Genomic DNA, 21827 nt, shown 5'->3' on the forward strand with positions numbered 1-21827 from the left:
TGATTAACACACATATATCATGTAAGATCATATATCATAAAAATGATGAGAATAAATAAAAAAAAAATCTTGTTAAGAATAAAAATACATACATGAAATAATGATAAGGACACAAAGAGTTGAGTTCAAATATTTGGCAATTCTTACAAAATATGAGTTTCAAATGTCAATGATGTGTTTTGAAGTAAGATGCAAGAGGGTTTTATAATGTATTTTTGCTAAATTTTTAGAAAATTATAAATGAAAGTAAAATATTATAAATATTATTATTTTTCTATTCATAAGACATTTTTAACTTGTTCAAAAGTTATGGATAAATTCACAAATTTGAGTAGGATAAGATCTAAGAAGATTTTAAGTGATAAATCATAAAAATAATATCTGGCGAATGTGTACTATTTGTTTTTTTCCTTCAACTTATTATAATATCAAATTTAAACAAAGTGATGGTTTTAATCTTAAAAGATATTTATTTTCCATTTAAATACGACTAATTATCAGAAAAAACCATATTGTGAAAGTGCTAAAAAATAGTTATAAAAAATACTGCAAAAAGAAAAAAGAAAAATATTTATTGAAAAAACTAACATATGCATAAAAAATTTGTTTTGATTATGCTTAATAATACTTAGTGTATCCATTGATAGTATTTTTTAACAAGCATAAAACTGTTATTTATAATTGCGATGTGTAGATCAAGAAAAAGATGAAGCTAGCTAGTTGATTATCTATAGAAAGATTGCTTATGAAGTGGATAATTAAACATCACCGCTAAACTTATTATTTCGATTTATTTGCTATTAGATTAGGAATATTTGGAATTGTATCAACAAAATCTAATAGATAATAAAAATTTAAATCATATCAAGAATCAACTCGTCATTGATCTTTTGTTGCTAATGTTGAACATTAATTACTAAATGAAATTAATTTTGATTATTATTTTTATATTATTTTCTTAAAGTTTGAGTTTATAAGTAATATCTAAAGAGTAACAACATTTATGAATTAGTTTTTTCTCCTTATTAGGCATTTGTGTGACAAGAGCTAAAACTAATTTAAAAAACAATAATTGACTTTCTAATGGTTGTCACAAATCAAAGATTTTATTGTATTATAGATGATGCTAGTTGTTTTTTAAATAAATTTATTTTTTTCGAGATTCGTGTCTAACATTCTTTTTTTTGTGTTAATTTATTACTATTTCAGTAATAAATTATAAGAAACAATAAACAAATAATGAACTTGTAGAAAGTTACAGAACGACAAATAATATGGAGAATAGAAGAGAGATTGAGAGAAGATTCATTTTTCCTGGACTAAATTTAGGGAGTGGCGTCACGACCTAAAGTACCCCCTAGACATGACATGGTGTAAAGGACACTAAGAGACCCTATACAAGTAACTTAACATACATAAAGAAGATAATAGAATTAACGAATTTAAAAGGACAATTTATATCATAAAAAAAATTGTCACAAACATAGTGGAAGTCTACATAGTCTCAAAGACATCTATTACCTCAAAAGGGATTGGGACATAACACATGCATCAGAGACAATAACTGAAAGGTAAATACAATAAACAATAAATGTTTGGTCCTCAGAACTTGAGGAATCATCACTCCTCAATATCTACTAGTGATCCCTGGACACTATAGAATCAAAGTGTTGGACCCTACACCTACAAAACAATGTTGGATAGAGTATGAATTAGTATAAAGTATGTACAACGTATGATAACAATGCAGAAGGGTTATAAAATTATGCTAAAATACCTTTTTGTGATATGCAGAGACCAAGCTTAAACATAAGATAAGATATTACAAAACATAATCGTGATCATGGTTAATGCAAGCTCAAAATCTATAAAAAAAACTTGTGAGATACTTCTTTAAATAATCCTTGGTTGAGTTTTTTTGGATGCAACCATAACCGACCTATAGAACATGTGAGATATAACATAGAATCCGGTGTCTACCCCACACTAAAAAGGGGTGTCCTTACTTTCTTCGATAAGAACCTTAACTTCTAGCTTACGCGGACCCACTATCTAATGCATATCTAAGACAATTATAATCTACCAACGACAATCATATTATGGTGGCACATATTTCATAAGGAGATTGCTACAAGAAACTCAACCTCTAGCTACGAGAGAGCTTCCATCTCAATATACTCTTGGTGCTAAGAATAAATAGAAAAAACTAATCAATAGTCTTTATTTTCTTTATCACTAAGAGTCATGAGTAATTTCCGCCTTTTCATATAATCAATGGAAGGTATGTAAAGTAGCCAATCCAAGCTACATACATCATAGAGTAGCTCCTTAGACCATGCGTGAGAAAAATTTTAACCATCCATAATCTTCTCATAATAACTTCCAAGGCTGATAGTTATTCACTTCAAGATAGAAATTCCCTAGACTAATGGAAGTAGTTTTGAAAATGCAATATATGATCATTGATCCCATATCTGGATACCATAGGAATAAAGACCTAATTTAGGAAAATAGAGCGAAAAACAATCAGGGAAAATATAGATGTAATATATTTCATGTGGTCAACCTTCATAGAACATATAGATACCTTAATATATAAGAATACTTGAGCCATAAGAATTACTTTCATATAACATGTTGCAACGACCTGTTTCTGCCGTTATAGAAAAGCCAACAGGGAAAGATTTTGGGCATGAAAACATCTGAGAAGTAACTTGGAAATTTCCAACCTAGGCCATACTTGGACAAAATCTGAGATAGGTGAAATCTAGAGAAATATGATAACATATGAGGGATCTAATTATGATTTTAATCACATTAGTTGATAGCCAACACTTTACGAAGAATGTAAGACTTTATAGAATCCAATTCAGGCGAGTAGAACTCCTAAAACAAATCTTGGAGTGAAAGGGTAGTTTTAGAACGTCCTGGTTTAAAGGTGTGTTGTGAAATGGGAGCTTGAAACTTAAATTCTGAGCTTCTTTATTCACGGAAGTCTTTGGGCATGATTAATCCCACCAGGACGGGGCACCTGTGGTTGGATGGGATTCGATATGGCGGGTCAGTCACGAATTAAGTTAGGGAAAACCCTTAATTTTGTTATTTTCTGCAAAAATTTGTTCTTAAGAGCTAAGGGACGACCCAGAGTGATTCTTGATAGTTTTCCATGATTTCTTGCACTAAAGGTAAGGTAATTATTCCCCTAATATTTATTTCGATTCTTAGAACTTAGAAACTTAGGTGATTATCGTTCAGGTAGGGTTTTTCGCCTGAAGTTAATCATGGGAAATGCCCTATATGAACATTAAGATCACGGGTTTGGTCTTGGATTAACAAGTTGGTTATAATCCAATTATATTATACCTTGTTTATTGATCCATGTGCTAATTACTTGTTTATAAACAAAGAACAAGTTGAATTTTTTTTGAAAGGGAAGGCTAAAGTGTCTCAGGAGTATTCAGGCTTAGTTTTGTTTGATTTTTGTTGTATAATATATGACGGATAATTGCTTCATTGTATGTGTGCATATATATTTGTAGGGAATTGTGAATCAAATCCAATGAGACGATTATGTGTGAATGATATACCGTGAGTTTACAGTATTTTTGATACATTTCACTTAAGATTTGTGTATTTCTAGAGCCATTTTGTATTGGAAATGATGATTTTATGTCATGTTTGCAGAAAATAGGCTTGGACACAATTGAGTGTGATGACAACTGAAAAATTTGTAGAAGTATCCACCCACTAAGGGACATACGGACCGTATGTCCTATAATGGTCCATCGATGGTGTGTGTAGAAGGAGCGTCAAGGAAGTCTGATACAGACTATAGGTTGACCTACGGGTTGTACTACACATCTGTAGATGGTGTTCAGAGAATTGAAGTTCTAGTATCTGATGAAAATGCTAAGTGTGGAGACACGGAAGAGGACCCACGCAGCGTAGGTCAACCTACAGTGTGCCCTACACGTCTGTCAGTGATGAGCTGTGCATTGAAGATTCCAAGCCTTGTAGAAAAAGTTTAAGTGTTGCCTAACGGAGGGGACCTATGAACTGTAGGTCGACCCATAGTCAAAAATTTGATTCGTCGATCAAAGCCACATCAAGAAAGTTTATTTCCTTATTTTGTTTCCTTTTTGCTTAAGACATGTTTTTAAATATTGTGAGTGCACTTTTGAGGAGAACGTTGAGAAATTTGAGAGGATTTCCAAAATAATAAAGCACGGAGCACTCAAAAGACTAACACAAGAAAAAGCACATTTGCAGATCAAGCTACGCCTAATCAATTTGCGGATGACATTCATAAGGATATGGCTCATATAAGGAAAGAACTGGGATTGGTGTTGAAGAATGTGAGCGGAGGCCCAAAAAAGGTGAATTCGGTAAACTAGTTGACTAGAAATCCACCACCACAAGTTGAGGAATGCTATTATGAGGAGGATGCTTACTGTAAATGATTAGACCGGGGGTTTCAATTCCCAAGGTTCCAACTCAGATAATTGGCGCCAAGGTCAAGGAAACCAAGGTCCGAACTATGGAAATTACACCGAGATGGTAACTATGTCCGGGATGGGAACTAGAATGGCAATAACAACTACAACCGGAACAACTATGACAACAAAAATGAGAAGGTGAGGCCTTATGTTCCTCCTGCAAATCAGGAATTTGGCAATAGAAAAATGAGAGTAGTATGTCACGTATTGAGGATGTGATACAAAATACGATGAAGAGGTTTGATACGACTGATGAGAATGTAAAGGAGACACAAAACAACTTGTCTGGAATTAGTCAAAAAGTTGATGCCCATGGAGTGTCGATCAAGCAACTTGAGTAGAAAATGAATTAGTTGTCCACTATAGTAAAACCACATCATTGTGGCACACATCCTAGGAACACCATCCATAATCCAAAGAGTGATGGGCATTATATGACAGTCACTACTTGAGTGGGTAAATACACCGTTGATCCACCTATGTCGTCCTAGGTTTAAACTGTGGATAAAAAGAAAATGATGAGATTGAGGTTACTGGAGAGTCCAATAATGCAACATAGAAAGAGTGGATATAACCCAAAAATTTATTCCCATGATTAGACCTCCACCTCCATTCTCTTAGAGAACGGTAAAGAAGAATGAAGAATGAAAACACCACAACTTTATCGCTATGTTGAAACACCTTTCTATCAATGTTTCTTTGCTAGAAGATTTGGAGAAAACGGTTGAGTATGTAAAATCTATGAAAAATTTTTGTGACTAAGAAAAGGGTTGTCAGTTTTGAGGATGATGATAGGTTATAACATTGCAGTGCTATTGCTACTAGGCCTCTTGTGCAAAAGAAAGAGGAACCCTGTAATTTCTCTATTCCTTGTACCATCATGTTGTTTTATTTTGTGAAGGTTTGTGTTATTTGTTTGGGTGCTAGTGTTAATCTAATGTCATTTTTTATTTGCAAGAAGTTGGGTTTAGGGGCTCCAAAACGGACTATGATGGGATTACTTATGGCAGATAGAACTGTGAAGAAGCCCACTAGTTTTCTTCAAGATGTACTTATGAAAGTGGAGTCATTCAATTTTTTGGAAGATTTAATGAAACTTGATAGTGGGGTTTATTTTGATGTCCCCATAATCTTACGGAGCCCATTCCTTGCTAATGGGTGTGCCTTTGTCAATACGGAGAGAGGGAAGATGAAGTTTCAATCGAACTTTGAAAAGGTGAATCATATTATAGAGTGAGGTTTTGATGTTTTAGAGAGATTGGATGTTAATGCTCTGGCAGGGATAATAATGAATTTTGAAGGTGAAGACTATGATGAATCCCCACTTGATCGGTTCAACTTTCATTCTAATCAAAAGAAATTGGAGTAAGATATGAAGAATCAAGAATCTCTACCCGCAAAACTCTTTGGGGAAAAAGCTCCAAAATTTATGCTCAAGGCTCTACCATCACATTTGAGGTGTTTATTTTTTGATAAAGATGGTACTTCACTGGTCATCATTGTGAATGATGTGACTGAGGTGCAAGTTGAGGCATTGATTTCTGTGTTGAAGAGGTTTAAGAGGGGCGGCAGAACGGACTACTGCGGACATTATTCAAATTTCCTCTAGTATTTTTTCTCATAAAAATCAAACTCATACCGAACCATAGTCCTAGTATCGATCACCAAATCATACTAAATCCATCTATGCAAGAGGTAATGAAAAAGGAAATAATCAAATGGTTGGACGTTGGAGTCATATATTCCAGTGCATATAGTAGTTGCGTCCCTAAGAAAGTTGGGAATATTGTGGTTCCTAATGTGAAAAATGATCTTGTTCTGGTATGACGAGTGACTGGATGGAGAGTATGAATGGACTACTGGAATTAAATGCTTGGACAGAAAAGGACCACTTCCCTATGTCATTCATCGATCAGATGCTGGACCATATTGCTGGTAAGAGTTGGTATTGATTTCTTGAGTGTTATTCGGGTTAAAATCAAATCTACTTTCTCCGAAATACCAAGAGAAGACCACCTTCACTTGACCTAATGGGACTTTCACCTTCAAACAGATGCCATTTGGGTTGTGTAATGCTCCATCAACCTTCCAACGTTTCATGATAGTGATATTTTCATATGTGGTAGAGGAAATTATTGAGGTATTTTTGGATGATTTCTCTATGGTAGGTGACTCGTTTGATAGTTGTTTGATGCATTTAGTCGATGTATTGAAACAGTGTGAAGAGTGCAATGTTGTACTTAATTGGGAAAAGTATCACTTCATGATGAAAGAAGATATAGTGTTGGGTCATCGAATTTCAGAGAAGAGTACCGAAGTAGATATTGCTAAAGTCGAGGTAATAGAAAAGCTTCCACCACCTACCTCTTTAAAAGGTGTTAGAATTTTTCTTGGGCATGCGGTCTCTTATAGGAGGTTTATCAAGGATTTCTCCAAAATTGAACACCCTTTGTGAAACTTGATAAAAAAAAAAGAGTGTAAGTTTGATTTTTATGATGCTTGTCTGTGAGCATTTGGACAGCTGAAACAAAAGCTTGTTTCCTTAACTATCATTATTTTACCGGATTGGGATCAACCGTTTGAAGTGATGTCTTATGTGAGTGGAGTGGAGCTTGGTGTGGTATTGTGATAGAGGCGAGATAATATTCTTCATCATATTTATTGTGCCAGCAAAGCTTTGAATATGGATCAAAAGAACTATAAGGTGATGGAACAAGAACTCCTTTCTATAGTTTTTGCATTTGACAAATTTTAATCCTACTTGCTTGGTACTAAGGTCATGTCTGCATTTAGGTATCTTATGGCTAAAAAGGATGAAAAATCGAGCTTGATTAGATGAGTATTGTTTCTTACAAAGTTCAGTTTTTAGTTAAAACATAGAAAGGGTATAGAAAACAAGTTGCAGATTATTTGTCCATATAAGACAAGCAATATATGCTTAAGCTAGGAGATGGAGCTGAAACTAATTATGCTTTTCCAGAGGAACGGTTATTGGCTGATTCTCATGATCTTATTCCTTGGTTTGAAAACTTCACTAACTACTTGGCAAGTGATCTGGTTCCATCAAATTTGTCTTTTTTCCAAATGAAAAAAGTTTGTGCATGATGTGAAGAAATTCATTTGGGATGAGCCCTATTTTTTCCGTATTTGTGATGATGGGATTATTTATTTTTGTGTGTCCGAGGTTGAGATAATGAGTACACTAGAGGTGTGTCATTCATCATCTGTTTATTGGCATCATAATGGTATTCAGAGTGCTTATAAAATCATGCATTGTGGGTATTACTGGCCTACCATTTACCAAAATTCTCATGATTTCGCCATGTTTTGTGATGGTTGTCAAAAACAAGGGGGAATTTCGAAGTTGTAGGAGCTAACTATGAACCCTACATTGGTGATTGAGTTGTTTGATGTATGGGGCCATAAAATTATGGGTCCTCATATCGGATGAGTATATTCTTGTTGCGGTTGATTATTTATCGAAATTGATGTAAGAAATTGCGCTTTCAAACAATGAAGGGAAAAGTGTCACCACATTCTTGTAAACGAGTATCTTTTGTAGTTTTTGTACACCTAGGGATATAATTACAAATGGAGGTTCCCACTTATGCAATAGGTTGTTCAAGGTGTTGCTAGAGAAATATAGGGTACACCACAATGTATCCACTCCTTACCATCCGCAGCCTAGTGTGCAAGTTGAAGTGTCAAACAAAGATATAAAACATATCCTTGCAAAGATTGTGAATGCCAATAGAACTTATTGGTCAAGGAGTCTTGATGATGCCTAAGAAATTGTCGCACCACATTCAAGACTCCCATAGGTATGTTCCCCCTACCATCGTGTATATGGGAAGTCTTGCTATTGCTGGTAGATCTAGAGCATAAGGTTATGTAGGCACTAAAGAAGTAAATTTATGATTGGGGTGTCGCATTGAGTCAAACTGTGAATGAAAAAATGAGCTTGATGAGTTTTGCCTAATAGATTATGAAAGTTCAGCCTTGTACATAGAGAAGATGAAGAAGTATCATTATCAAAAGATTGAAAACTTGAATTTGTTGTGGGTGATTTGGTGGTTCTATTCAACTCAAGGTTGAGCTTGTTTCTTGTCAATATAAAGTCCAAGTGGACCGGGCCATTCAAAGTTACTCAACATTCAACATGGAGCGGTCGAGCTCGAGAACAAGGAGAGGAAAAGGTTCAAGGTGAACATGCAAAGGATCAGAGTTTGCATGGGGTAGTTGGAGATTATGCAACAAGTTATTAAGTCCTATTACCTTGATGAAGTTTGAGTAATCAAGAAGCTTGTGTCATGCCGTGACGTTAAGTCAAGCTTTACTTAGGAGAATCCTTTTTGACTTAGGGGTTTTCTTCTTTTATTTGAATTTCTGTAACTCTTTAGATAGGTCTTTTAGTTTTATATTAGTGTTGGTTAGATGTAGAATAGGGTAAGCGTCTAAAAAGTGTCCAATAAATGTAAAAATAAAGTCCTAATGGTTGCTAAGTGTGCAGGGATTAAAAGATAAATCTGCAAAAAAAGGTTGTGCAGAGGTCTACGTACCCCATGGACAGTTTGTGTTTACATCCACGTACATTGAATGACGTCCGTAGACACAGGTAAGTTTTCTGAAAAAGATCTAAGTGTTATAGCGACCTGCGGACGTAGGTCAACCCACAGACCTTCGATTGGTTCTCATGGGTCAAAGGTAGGATTTCTGGAGACCTGACCCGGACCCCTTTATAATAAAAACTCCTCATATTAAGTTCATCCCCCACTACCCAAATTTTCTCTAACCGTTTTAACCCCTCCAAATACAAAAAAACTCCCATATCAATTCCCCATATCACTGTGTTCTCCCATCATTCTCCTTTTCTCTCCCAAAATCACCCTATTTTCCCCTCACATAGATTTCTCTGTTCGTGTTGGGTGTCAAAGGGCTATCAAAGGTCTAAGGTGTTCATTGCAATCACATACTCACCCACTTTGCTTACTTGTAAGGTAAAATGACTTCACCTTGACACTGAATTTGTTTGTTCATTGTTTAATTCATGAAGTCACAAAATGGATCTTGACCTTGGGTTGTTTATCTATTAGTTGCATGTTCTTACTATAGTTGGAAACACCCTTGGGACGATAGAATGTGAATCAGTTGTTCATTTTGACCAATGATATTAGTTAATAGGCCGAATTGGAAGTTTTAACATAGGGTTCCTAAGATTCAATGTAATAATCTGTAATTTTTGTGAAAATGGAACCCTAAGGATGATTAACTACCTAATCACTTTTTGAAATGCATGTGTAGGCCTAATGTGTTAGTATGTGTTGAATGAAATGATACAAAGTAAAAGCATTTGAAACTTGTCACAGAACTGACCCACGAGACCCCATCTACGAACCATAGGTCATTCTAGGGACAGTAAGTCGGATTCGTGGGTCAGAAGCACACAATTGTTTTGTCTATATGTTGAACCACAGTGTGGACTAAGGTCCTCCATTCCATCGACAACTACTACAAAGGTCCCTATAGCGGCATAACATTTGTCGCGGTACTCGTTACCGGCCAATGAACTTTAGCGGCAATGTTATGGTAGACAAAGGCTTTTGCGGTAATTGTGGGAAATTTTGGTAAAGGGTATCACGAATTGACTCTACAAACCATTAGATTTTACGAAAATTATTTTCCATAATTATGTTGGCTGCTAAAGTTAATTCATACTATCTTACTATTGTCTTTTAGCGTCCATTGATTTGCTCGATAAATCTAAATAAATAGCTTCTATAAGGTAGTACTTTTAATGTCAATTGTTTGCGGCAATTGTTATGGCTTCTAAAGTTAACTGTATCAGCTAATTATGGTCTATTAGCGTCCATTATTTAGTTGATAAATCTAAATAATAGCCGCTAAAAGGTAGTAGTCTTAATGGTGATTGTTTGCTGCAATTATGTTGGCTACTAAAACTAATTCATATCATCTATTCATGGTCCTTTATCATCCATTGTTTTAGTCGATAAATCAAAATAAATAGTTCCTAAAAGTTAGTAGTTTTAACGATAATTTTGCTATGGTGACTAGTGTCTACAATATCCCTTGTGTAAATATCTTAGTTTGCCCCCTTTAACGTCCATTTTATGTCTAATAATTTCCATTGAATTGGCACTAAATATCGTAACGTTTAATGGAAATTGACTAGCCGCCATTAATAATATCTACTACATTAAAATAGTTACCAAAAATGGATATATGAAAATCCAAAAAACATTTTCGCAAAAGAGAGCCTCATAGTAACACCAATATTTGCTAATGGTTAAAGCATATATATATTCCTATTAATCCATAAAATAAAATATATCTCTTCAAATCTAGACAAACAAAAAGAAGTATAGATCCAAAATACGACAGTCATAACTTTTCAATATAAACTTGATTTGTTCAAACTATTGAATAATGTCTTAAAATAAGTTTTGTTACTCTTCTTCGAATAATGTCTTTGAAATCACCCACATATTAAATTGACGAGCTTGAGATTGTATAACCTACAATAAAAACAAAATGTGTCAATAGATTTTTTGTATATGGAAACACTCACGACACATTTTTTCCCCAAAAAATAACAAGGTTTGATATACGAATACGCCCTCTACTAGAATATATTTCGCTGCTTTAAGGGAGTGTGAGAACTAAAACTAAAAATAGCGATGCTATCTAATCATATAAGTGGTCATAGGAGATCATTTCTGCGCAACTCTAACATCATTCAAATAAATCCCAAGAATCTGGCTGAATAAGTGTAAGGCAATACAAAACTTGATTCTCATAATTCTGAATCAACTAAACCACCTGTGAGAACCTATTTATTACCAAAATTGGCCTTCTCTCCATGTCAGCGGTCCCTTGTATGATTTTTGTTGTCCAACTAATTTCCCAGAACTCATTGCCTGATCATTCCCAGAGGTAAAACAAATATTCAACCATTTCTGGCCTTAGTATATTCCACGATGTGCCTACAGTCAGATCTCCAGCAAACTGTGAAGGTGTTGAGAGGTAGAAGTTATAGCAAGTCTATTGAAGACCTTGAGTAAATAGTCATAAAAGTTTTCCCCATGGCCCCAAACGTCATAATGGAGTGTACAACCAAATCTCCCTATAGATTAATGTGTATTGGAAGCAACCCATCATCTGGGGAAGTTCTACTAATTTCTAAGATGACATTCTCCACCTTTTGTTGATACTTTGGGTATCCTGTTCTTTGTGAAGCAGCAATAATTCAAGCAGCTCAAAGGCATAATTTTCCAGGATACTATGACCCCTCAGTCTACCCATGATTATGTGGATTTCCATGTGACAAGTTGATAATATTGCAAGGAATACTTTGGTGCGAAAATTCAGCAACACTATGCCTAAGGTGGAGATGATCATGAGTAAAAAGCCAAGTAGCAGCAGATCACAAGTTAAAAATGAAGTAGCAGTCTGGAACTCAAGGGATAGGAAAACAAAGTAGTAGTAAAGCTCTACCTCACATCCAAGAGGAAGAAAAGGGATATGAAGAACAATAGAAAGTACCAAAAAGAAAGCAAGTCAAAAACCAAGTAGCAGGAGATCAGAGTGCTGATGGAAGAAAGATTGCAACTTCAAGGACTTCACAAAAATTCCTAGCATGGAAAACACTATAGTTATGCAAGAACTAAGAGGAATTCTACGATATTAAACTAACACAATTGAAGTTAATAAAAATGTATCAACAACGAAAGAAAATACAACAAAGACTACGGCTGAACAGTGAAGAAACATAAATACAGCCTACTGGTCTTCTATGTTCGTGTTGCCAAAACAAGTCTTGAAGGGCATAACAGAAGTATGTAGAAACTTCGTATGGTCTGGAAAACTGAATACAAATAGAGCTCCATTAGTGGTGTTGGACTTGGTGTGTCGGACCAAACAAGGAGGACTGGGAATCACTGAATGTGTGATGTGGAACGAAGCTATGGTAGAAAAAGATTTGTATAACATTGCTCAAGAAACTTAAAATATATGGGTGTATGGGTGGATCATGTCTACATAAGGGCACATACTGGTGGCAATATGCTATTTCATTTGATAGTTGTTGGTATTGGAAAAAGATCTGCCATCTAAGAGATAAGTTTGCACCAGGATACAACCAAAATAGATCTCTTAAACATAGGGCAAATACACGATAGCATGTGGATATACATGGAGAAGAGGCGAGCTAGAAGAGTGGACATGGAACAAGTGGATTTGGTGTAAGGGAATTCTTCCTAAGCACAGTTTTATTTGTTGGTTAGCCGTTCATGAAAGATTAATTACCAAAGAGAGACTCTATAGAATGGGGATCTGCCACGATGATAAATTGCAACTATGTGGGGAAGTACCAAAAACAGTGGAGCATACTTATTTTGACTGTCCGTTCTAAAAAAATGCAGCAGCAGAAGAAGAAAAATCTCAATTCTGTGAAGGTAGTCGAAGGAAAAATTTGTAAATAGCGGGTCTCTGCAGGATGTTACAACAAAAGAATAAATGAAAATGTTCCTACATTACCATCTTTTATTCTCTTGTGCTTACATATAGTGAAGACAATTTTTGTATCGTAGTACAGGAACTGCATTCAAAATAGAACTTAAAAAAAACATAGATATACAGCTAGTTCATTCAAAATCGACAGAGATTCAGCTCGTTTTTAGAAAAAGATTAGGTCACATCGAACCAAGAAACTGATTCAGAAAATCAGTTGTCAACGAAAAAGCAAGACTTTTAGGCACACTTTTTATAGCAGATAATGTTTCTGAGAGCACGTTATCAAATTTCAAATGTTTTAGATTCTATGTGTATTAAGTTCCATGTTGTTGATATTGCGAGTTAAAGAAATTCTCCAGAAACCTGTGCAGCAACTTGTCCAAGGCAATAGCAAGTCCAACTGCTACACAGATTTTCAAAGAATAAAGGTGAAAAATAGTAAAGCTGAAACCATCTATCATTACAACTCTTTGAAGGAGAGTCTGAAAAGTGCTTACAAGTTCTTATCAATAAGTGTCTTGTTCTCGTCAACAAGAGAAGTATGGATGAAATAAATAATAGATCATGTAAGGTTCATGATCCAATATATGACCTGTGCTTGAGAGAAATTCAAAGGGTAAAACTATTCATAGTGAAAACAGTAAACCGTCAATTTCTCAGTAGTCGTAAATTGCAGCCCTTTAAGTGCTGGACTGGTGATGAAATTAATGATTTTCCTTATGGTATTTATAGGGTCCTTCTTACCCTTGCACATCATCAGTTGACAGATGTTTGAAATGAACTCGTTCTGTTTTCCTTTCGGGTTTCATCTTTTATTCTCAAATCAGACTGAAAGAGTCGGTTTGGTTCTTGTGGAATCAAACTAAATGGAAGATGAATTAATATGAATATATGGTAGGAAAATAAAAGTGAAGATAGTTTCTTGGTAGGTTAAAGTTAGGTAAACCATAAAATGGTTTCACATGTTTAACCTTGACATTTTTAACATATAGTGATGTCATGGATGACATCAATAAGATGAATTCATTCCTATAAATAGTTAGCTATTAATTCATTTTTAAAATCATCCTATCACTTGCCTTCTCACCTTCTAAGGCATTTGTTGTTCTCTCTCTAGTATTTCACTTGTATTTTTTGTAAAGTGAAATAAATATTGGTGCAGTTGTTCTTTGGTGGACATAGGATCATTTTGATCCGAACCACATTAATCATTGTTGTTTTTCCTTGTTCATTATTTTCACATTTTCGCTAACAATTGATGCCATAGCCAAGGTTCTGTCTGAGTATGTATTGTGGTTGCAACACTTTTTGAACTTCCATATCAAAAAATAATTATTATCGTTTCTTGTAGTTCCAAATACATTGTAGTAGCAAAGGAAGAACAAGTAAAAATTAGTTCAATTAAGTTTGAAATTGATAGATTTAGTAGGCGCAATCACATTAATATTTGGAAGATCCAGATGATGGAGTACTGCGGAGGGAAGATTCAATCCATGCCATTGACAAAAAGAACCCCGATAAGTGATCGGAATCCGACAAGGAAAGGAATGAAGGAGATGCATCTAGTTTAATCCAACTGCCCCTTGCATCTAACATACATTGTGAAGTGAGTACAAGTACCGAAGACACGGCCAAAGAGTTATGGGAAAAGCTTGAAGGGCTTTATTAGAACCAGCTAGTGACAACAAGGATGTTGTTACAACAGCTTCTTCATACATTTAAGTTTGTTGTAAGACCATCTAGATGCGTCAATAAGCTTGTTATGGACTTACAAACTAATGGAATTAAAAATGACGAGGAGACGCTTGCATGTTATTTGCTATTTTCATTGACTTCAAAATATCGTGATATTGAGAATTCAATTACATATAAAAAAACATCCTAGCAAACTTGAGCAAGTGTGGCAAGCACTTAACTCTTGTGATGTGCAGATGCATTTTGAAGGAGACAAAAGTGACGAAACTAGTGGACTCTTTGTAAGAGGTCTTACTAGCCAATAGGGAAGGAGAAGACAAAGTCTAGTGTGAATAAAAAGAATGTGGAGTGTTGGTGTTGTCAATATAAGGGGAATTTTGAACGAGATTGATCTATGTCGAAGTCCAAAGAAGATGTGAGTGCATCCTTTTTTGAGCAAGAACATAACAATGATGATGATTATGTACTAACAACATCATACAGTAATGGAGTATATGACTGTAACACTACAAAAGTTCATGACTTGGTCTAGAGCCTCACATGTTTAACTAGGGATTACAATAATATTTCTAAGCCTAATTTAATATATTGAAACTAGTTAGCACATTTTAAAGTCAAAACGTTAAGGAATATTCATGACGTCTCGAGACTAGTGAAATAGAGGTTAGAATTCCTTGGCATGTTTCATGTGGTTTTGAGAGTTGGAAATTAATGAAAATTGGTAGAAAGGTGTTAAACATGTATTAGAATGTTTTTAGGTTCGAAATGTCTGGGTACGACTCCCCAAGGACCACCCTAAGGGTCCTTGAGTAGGACCCTTCCAAATTGACCCAAAAGTTGTAAAATGACAGTGTCCATCTATGAATTAAACGACGGGCATTGTTTGATCGACGAGCAATCGATGGCTCCGTAGTTTAACACTTAGTCATTTTCCAAAAAGGACAAAAATCACAGTCTTTGAACTGATCGACACCTTTCCATTACAGTGGCGTCGATGGACCTACGAACCCTAGGTCGGGGTCTCGTATATGGAGTCTGTTTTGGGCTTTCTATTTTTAAGTTGAGGGAATTAATTATTTAGTTAGTTATTTATTTAAATAGGGATTAAGGGGTGTATAATTAATTTAGTTAATGTATTACATAAGACATAAACCTAATTAATCTAACCCAACACCCCTCAATTCCCAAACTAAAATCTCTCTACCTTTTCTCTACTTTCTCTCTCTAGAACTCCATTGAAGACAAGGTTCAAGGTCATTAGGGCTCCAAGATTTCAACTTTATCTTCATCAATCTTCAAGTATTGTTAAGTTATGAAAGCTCTTCACTCTTGGGACTCTTTTCCCTAAGAGGTTCGTTCAAATTGATTTCTAAAAGTTGATAAAACATGGGTTTCTTTCTTATTCCGTAATTGATCTTTCAAAGTGAATTGTTGTTGGTTTATTTTGATTATTATGAATATATTATGATTTATTATTGGTTAATTTAGGGTATTTCTTGATATTATACCTAGTTTTATGGAAGAAATCATGAATTGACCCTATTTCCCTAACCTTAGGTTATGAATTGATGTTTAATTAGTTAGTGATGATTCAATTGACTTACTTCTTGTGTTGATTACTATTATATGGTGTTATTAAGACTATTTATTGATGAATATTGTTGGTTTGATGGTAAAACCATTTAAGAAGGCTTTTGAAGGTGAATTGGTAAGACTTTGTGATCTTGAACCCCTACTTCAATTGCGATGGCTTATATTTCATGATGATATTAAATTGAAGTATTACACGTCATTATATTAATTAGGTGATGGTATTATGAATGTAATTTAAATGACTTGATTATATGAATTGTGAGATTATGATTTAGGTATGATGATATAAGTTTGATCGTGAATCACTTATGTGCCTTACTATGACACGATTATGATAATGTGCTAATCTCACATATGAGGGGTTGTATTAAAAGGAAGTTCTCATGAAATACCTAATGAGATAATTATATGATATACATGGGGTTAGTCTTCTATGGACTATATTAAGTTATGATGATTAAGAATAACTTAAAGACATTTAAAAAAAGGTACTTTACTTTAGCACTGACTGAACTAGTTATGAGAGGTGTCCCTTACCATTGTGCGAAGGTTTGGTTCACAATGGTTCTCATGATATAGAGATTACAATGCAATTGTGCATAAATAGGGTCTCAAGCATGTCTCCTGGTTCTTGAACTAGCTTGACCCCATAGGAATACAAGCTAGTGGACCCACCTAGAATGTTATGTTCATATTTTGGTACTACCTTGGCATGTATACTACCTTCTTTAGGTGTAGGGTTTCATTACACGGGATTCCATTTTAGCTCACATGGTCTATTTCAATTAAGGCAATTGTTCTCGAAAGTTAAATGAAATAATAATGTGAACACAAATTAGGGTGACTTGAGGTCTTCTACTTAGTGTAGGTGGGGGCATGGGACTCTACCTATACATTGCGCTAGTTGGCCTTGAGAGAAGTCCTAGGAGGTTGTTCTTATGCACATCTGATATGTATGAAATGTATATGATGAATTTACATGCTATATGATGTTAGTTTCATTAATTTACATGCTATTGGCCTAAATTGATATATATGATGATGAACATGCATGATATGAAGGTATATGAAATGTTGACATTGCTTATGGTCCTTTACTCGGTTTACATGATTATGTGAGGTTATGGGACTTCATATAAGCATTGCACTTGTAGGCTTGTGAAGGTGTTGTGAGTAAGGGTCTTATATGTTGAGATAATTATGAACTCTTGTACATGAATTGTTGTTATAATGTTATATTGGAGTTATTCATGCCTATATGATCTTAATTGATGCTATTCATGTTGGTATGACTTATTTTGATATTATCCATGTTGACTTGACTTTGTGGTGATGTTGGTCTTGTATTGGATATGGATTGTCTTGAGTAATGTTTTGCCCATTGGCTTATATTTGTTCTTGATTGTGCATAATGGCTTTTCAAAGTAACTTAGCATAGTTTTGAACGAATGTCCCTTTTAGCATGATTTTAATGTTTTATGTGTATGTGTTTCCATACTTACTAAATGTGGTTGTACTAACCCATATTCTTTTCCTTTTTTCCAAATAATATAGGTTCAGGCCGTTGAAGTATTCGATGCTACTTGAAGAAGGCGTAGACATATTTCACCAAGTGTTGGTAGGTCCTCAAGATCTGAGAATGTTACCTTGTCCCACTCTAGCTATGTTGATTGCTATAGCCTAAAGACAATCGTCTCATTTATATTGTTCAAGATATTGTTGTAAGCCCTATGTGGAAATTATACATTTGTGTAAGGGTTATTCTCAATGTTTCTACTTCGTTTTAGATTGTTAATATGAGACAAGGTATTAGACTAATTCCTATATATTGATTGTGTTGTCTAAATGTTAAGCCTATGTAAGCATCACTAAGCGATGAATTTCAGTAAACTCCATATACATAGTATGTGAGAAGTCTATGAAAACCATAGTACATATATATATATATGTATATATATATATATATTTATATGTAAGCCTTAATTTTATTGTATTTTAACCTGTGATATGTTGTGACAAATGCTAAGAGACTTGTCTAACTCCTCTCCGAAGACGACGACGCCGATTACGTCTAGGGGGTTCTCCCAGTCGTGACAAACTTGGTATCAGAGCATAAGGTTGAAGAAATCTTAGGATTGATGTACCATTTAACCACGTATACATAGAGTCTTATTCATGGGTGTGAAGCGCACCACATTTATGAATGAGAGGCTATGTGACGCTTAGGAAGTCTCACTTATTGGTAATCTTGAAAGTCGTGCCTCAAGAGTGGTAACTTTATGTGTCCTCTTTCTTCTAATCCTTTCTTTGTGGATATACAATATGACAACAAAACGTGCAACCACAAAGAGAGTGGAGGAAGACTTGGCTCATGCTGGAGTTCCCCCCTAAGGCAATCAAGCTCCTCCACAAGACAACCAAGATTCTCCGCGAGATATTCAAGCTTCTCAAGGTCACCAAGATCTAGTCATTCCCCACCTACGACGGATGAAGAGATAAGGGCGGCATCTGTAACTTTGGCTTAAGCTATGACTGACGAAGCACAAGCGATAGCTACTCAATCTCAAGCCATGACTGCTCAAGCAAATATAGAGGTTGGACCCCGTGTTCAAGAAAATGTTAGCACCATGACTTCTCTCTTGAGGGACTTCACAAGGATGAACCCTTCAATGTTTTTTGGGTCGAATGTGAATGAAAATCCTCAAGACTTCCTCGATGATATCCACAAATTTTTGTTTTCTGTGGGGTTGAATTCGAATGAAAATGCCGAGATAGCTTCCTATCAACTCAAATATGTGAATTAAACTTGGTATGCCCAATGGAGAAACAATAGGGCCTTGAGAGCGGTACCTATAACTTGGGAGTTTTTTAGAAGGGATTTTCTTGATACGTTCTTACCTAGGGATAAAAGGGAGGAAAAAGTGGAGGAATTCATTAACTTTCAAGGAGGTATGAGTGTGCAAGAGTACTCCTTGAAGTTCAATAAATTGTCCAAATATGCACCTTCCTTGGTGTCTAACCCAAGGGATGAGATGAGTCTCTTTGTTACGGGAGTGTCCGAGGATTTGGTTGAAGAGTTTTATTCAGCGATGCTCCATGATAACATGGATATATCTAGGTTGTTGGTTCATTCTCAACAATTTGAGAGACTCGACTCAAGATGAAGAATAGGGAGTTTACGAGGGACAAGTCTTATGAGGGAGGTACTTCCAAGGGTAGGCTTCAGATTCAAGACAAGCCTAGGTTCAAGATGAGGGTTTTCAATCAAGTTCCTTCAAATTTTATCAATGCTAACAAGGATAGGGTGTCTAACCCTAAGTCCCAAAAGGAAACAAGCGAGAATTCACCTAGCAAGAAACCTACTTGTTCCAAGTGTGGTACGAAGCATTGGGGTGAGTGTCTAGTTGGGACAGAGAATTGCTTTGGGTGTGGCAAGAGTTGACATAAGGTTAGGTATTTCCCTAATGTGAGGAGTCAATATAAGGTAATTGGTCAAGATAAAGCAAGCGATACTAGTTCCGATGCTCCAAAGAGAAACCACTTCTATGCTCTCCACTCTAGGGGTGAACAAGAGAAGTCTCCCGATGTGGTCATCGTTATGTTGCAAGTCTTCCCTATTGATGCTTATTCTCTATCAGATATTGGTTCTACCCGATATGTTGATTGAACCTTTTTCGGTTGCTACCCTAGTGGGTAACTCCATTCTTATTAGAAGAGTCATTAGGAGTTTTCCTATATCTTTGCCCAATATAGTTACATGGGTGGATTTGTTAGAACTTGATATGGTTGATTTTGATATCATTTTGGGAATGGATTGTTTGCATGCTTGTTTTGCTTCCATTGATTGTCGGACAAGGGTAGTCAAGTTCAATTTTCCTAATGAACCCGTCTTAGAGTGGAAATGGGGTAACTCAATTCCTAGAGTTCTATCATCTCTTGTTTAAAGGCTTGTAAAATGATCTCAAAAGGGTGTCTTTACCATATAGTGAGGGTTAAAGATCTTAAGTCCAACATTTCTCCTATAGAGTCGGTCCCTATAGTGAAGGACATTCCATAAGTCTATTGCATGACTTGCCTAGAATTTCTGTCGAACGGGAAATTGATTTTGGTATTGACTTAATATGAATCCCATTTCAAATCCTCCTTATCGGATGGCTCCGACCGAATTGAAAGAGTTGAAGGCTCAACTCAAGGATTTACTATATAAAGGTTCCACTGAACTTTGTATTTCTCCATGGGGTGCTCCGGTATTGTTTGTGAATAAGAAAGATGGGTTCCTTAGGATGTGGATTGATTATCGTCAACTCAATAAGGTTGCCATTAAGAACAAGTATCCTCTCCCTCGGATTGATGATTTATTTGATCAACTCCAAGGGGAAAGCTACTTTTCTAAGATTGCTTGAGGTCGGGGTATCACCAATTAAGGGTGAGAGATGAGGATGTACCTAAGAAGGCTTTTCAAACTAGTTATGGTCACTATAAGTTCCCAGTGATGTCTTTTGGTCTCACTAATGCCCCGACGACTTTTATAGACCTAATGAATAGGGTGTTCCGAAATTACCTTGATTCCTTTGTGAATGTTTTTATTTATGGTATCTTGGTATATTCGAAGAATGAGGGTTAACAGATGGACGATTTAAGGGTGGTATTGCAAATCCTTAAAGAACACCAACTATTTGACAAATATAAGTGTGAGTTTTGGTTGAGATTGGTGGCGCTTCTTGGTCATATTATCTCAAGTGAGGGTGTTGCGTTCAATCCAAAGAAGACCAAGCGGTTAAGAATTGGCCTAGAACATTGACTCCAACCAACATTAGAAGATTCTTGGGTTTAGCCAGGTATTATAGGAGGTTTGTGGATGGGTTTGCGTCCATTGCTTCTCCTTTGACTACCTTGACCCAAAAAAGTGTGAAGTTTGAGTGGTCAGAGGCTTGTGAAAGAAGCTTCCAAAAGTTGAAAGATAGGCTTACCTCCGCTCTGGTATTGACTTTACCAGAGGATACAAAGGGTTTGTGGTAGTTTGAGACGTTTCCCGAGTGGGCTTGGGTTGTCTCCTTATACAACTTGGGAAGGTAGTATCCTATGCCTCTAGACAACTCAAGGTGCATGAGAAGAATTACCAAACTCAGGATCTTGAATTAGCGACCATGGTGTTTTCTCTAAAACTATGGAGGCTTTACTTGTATGGTGTTCATGCGGATGTATATACCGACCACAAGTGTCTTTAATATGTGTTTACTCAAAAGCAGTTTAATCTCCGTCAATGAAGATGGTTGGAATTGTTGAAAGATTATGACATCAGTGTTCTCTACTACCCCGACAAAGCTAATGTGGTTTAAGATTCTTTAAGTCGTATGACCATTGGTAGTGTGTCTCATGTGGAAAAAGGTAAAAAAAACCTAGTGAAAGATGTTCATAGGTTGGCTAGATTGGGTGTTTGGTTGGAAGATTCCCCAAATAGTGGTTTTTTGGTTCAGAATAACTCCGAGTCATCCTTAGTGATTGAGGTGAATT

At 35.6% G+C, this 21827-nt stretch overlaps 1 long non-coding RNA gene across 1 annotated transcript; it reads right to left on the reverse strand.

The window, feature by feature from the left end:
* Positions 1-1433: 1433 nt before the first annotated feature.
* On the reverse strand, positions 1434-2165 carry LOC114074674. The gene is made up of 2 exons (XR_003575003.1): positions 1778-2165; positions 1434-1683 (listed from the first exon to the last, which is right to left on the reverse strand). It is a non-coding gene; the product is annotated as an uncharacterized LOC114074674 (long non-coding RNA).
* Between the last annotated feature and the right edge of the window lie 19662 nt (positions 2166-21827).

The sequence above is a fragment of the Solanum pennellii genome, chromosome 11 (assembly GCF_001406875.1).
Source record: "Solanum pennellii chromosome 11, SPENNV200".
NCBI classification, from domain to species: domain Eukaryota; kingdom Viridiplantae; phylum Streptophyta; class Magnoliopsida; order Solanales; family Solanaceae; genus Solanum; species Solanum pennellii.